Below are 2,171 nucleotides of genomic sequence, written 5' to 3'. Positions count from 1 at the left end.
TGAAGCGGGTGAGGAAACAGCACCAGCAAGAGGTACAGGGGCATCAGGAGTGTCCGAAGAGTGGTCTAAACACAAGGCAGGGTCAGAATGGGGTGCGGTATCAAGAAGGGGCCCGGGGGTAGTGGTTTCATGGACTAGGGCTGCCATGGTTAGGTTACTCCTTTGCTTTTTGTTTTTAAGAAAAAAAAAGAAAGAAGAAAAGAAAATAAAAACAAAAAAAAGAATAAAAAAAGGGGGGAGCGGGGAGGAATAGTTCCCAGGAGGAATGAAAGGGCCGGAAATCTCCCTCCGCGCCCAAGAGGACTCGACACCGCTAGTAGCGCAGATGCAGCATGGAACCCGTGCCATACCCTACCCTTCATGCCAGTAAACCAGCAATCCGGGATAGCAACCTCACATCTGCCGAGCTACCTCGGTGGACAAAAGAGAGGGCGGCCGGATATCCGCCACAAAGCATACCTCCTTCAGCCACCACCCCCGGAATCCGAAAGGTGGCTTCCAGAGATACACCCGTCGCCCAAAAGACACCCAAAGCTACTCCGGGATACCGGAGAGGGATCGGGACATCCCTAGGCAATCCAGATTCCACGGCAAACTACGCCACCGCCAAGAAACCTCAACGGAATGGGATCGACCCCGGTGTCCTTTCCCCTACCTAGGAACTAGCACGCCTGTGGGAGAAATCACGAAGGCTAAAAAGAGGAAGGGCAAAAGGGAGGGGTGAGGAGGAGGAGGAGGAATGGAAAAAGGGGAGGATGGGGAGGATGGGATAGGGGAGGGGAGAATGGGGGGTAATTAGGTTCGGTCTGAGGAAGAAGACCGACAGGGCTAATTCCTCAGACCAAGAGCCTCTTCACCACGCCAAGGAGCCCCCCTTGAAGAGGACATTGATTACATCTATCCTTAGGGCTGACAACCTGCACATCTTGCTCAATTATGGGAGGTGAAACAATTAACGAAGGAAAGGTGACTATCTTATTTATCAGTGTAGTGAAAGAGATCCTGTTGCTTTTATTGAGGAGCAAGTGTTAAATGCATGTGGGTTATATAGTGCCTGGGGAATGAGAGGCTTTTAGATTCAATCCAAGGAAGAAAGACCAACTCCTTGGATCCCTTCACCTGCTGTTAACGTAACTATTAGTAGTGGCCATAGACTAGGATATGCCTGTCATGACATGCTGCATTAAATATGAAAGACCTATGCAACACCAAATTTCATTTGCATCACACACACATACACAATGGGGCCAGAAGCTGTGGATCAACCCCTGCAACCACAAATAGGTAGGAACACACACATACACACAGTTATCTAAAGTCCATTATTCATAATGAAAAGTCTGATTTATGTGTGTGGGTGTCGTGCCTCTACCTGACTTCTAATTTCAAATATATTTTTTTATATTAGTCATCAGCATTACCAGATTAAAGGTTATTTATTTCAGCATGGCACATGTTTTTACAGAGATGGGTGACATTTAGGTGTGCATGCATAGGTTTGGAACTCTCACTGCCATCCACCACCTACGAAGACTCGCCACCACAACTATCTAAGGCAGGTAATGCTACAAACCCATTCATCTAGCAGCACATCCATCCCATTCTATTCATCAGAGCATTGGTTCCCAAAATGTGGGTTGCGGACCCCTCGGAGGACAGGAAAGGGGATGAACTGTTATTACAAGGGATCCATGAAATTTCGCAGCAAAATATTTCTTCTCCAGCCAGCATTCGATTTTTTTTTTTGGCAGTTAATGTTAGTTTTACAGTGGACTGGAGAGATTTTTGTCATGTAATTTGCCTCTGGATAAGTCTGTTGTGTAGGTTATTGTTTGAGTTCCATTGAGCAGTACTGCTTGTTGCTCTAGCTGTTTGTTCACTGAACTTTCATTGCTGGAGTTTTCTGTTCATTATTATATACCTTAATGTTGGATTAGTTTGTTCACTATAATTGTTCTTACTGTACTGATGACCCTTGTAGGTTTAGTGCTTAGTTCTGATTATATTATTATTATTACTTTACTGACATTGGCTTACTTTTTTTTATCACCAGTGTCAATGTTGCAGTTTTTACAAATTGTAATTATTATTATAATCAAAACTAAGTGCTAAATCCCTATGGGTTTAGCACTTAGTTTTGATTATAATAATAATTACAATTATATTAAGGG

Source organism: Cherax quadricarinatus, unplaced genomic scaffold (assembly GCF_038502225.1).
Source record: "Cherax quadricarinatus isolate ZL_2023a unplaced genomic scaffold, ASM3850222v1 Contig1098, whole genome shotgun sequence".
NCBI classification, from domain to species: Eukaryota; Metazoa; Arthropoda; class Malacostraca; order Decapoda; family Parastacidae; genus Cherax; species Cherax quadricarinatus.
Note: the sequence above shows the minus strand (reverse complement) of the source record.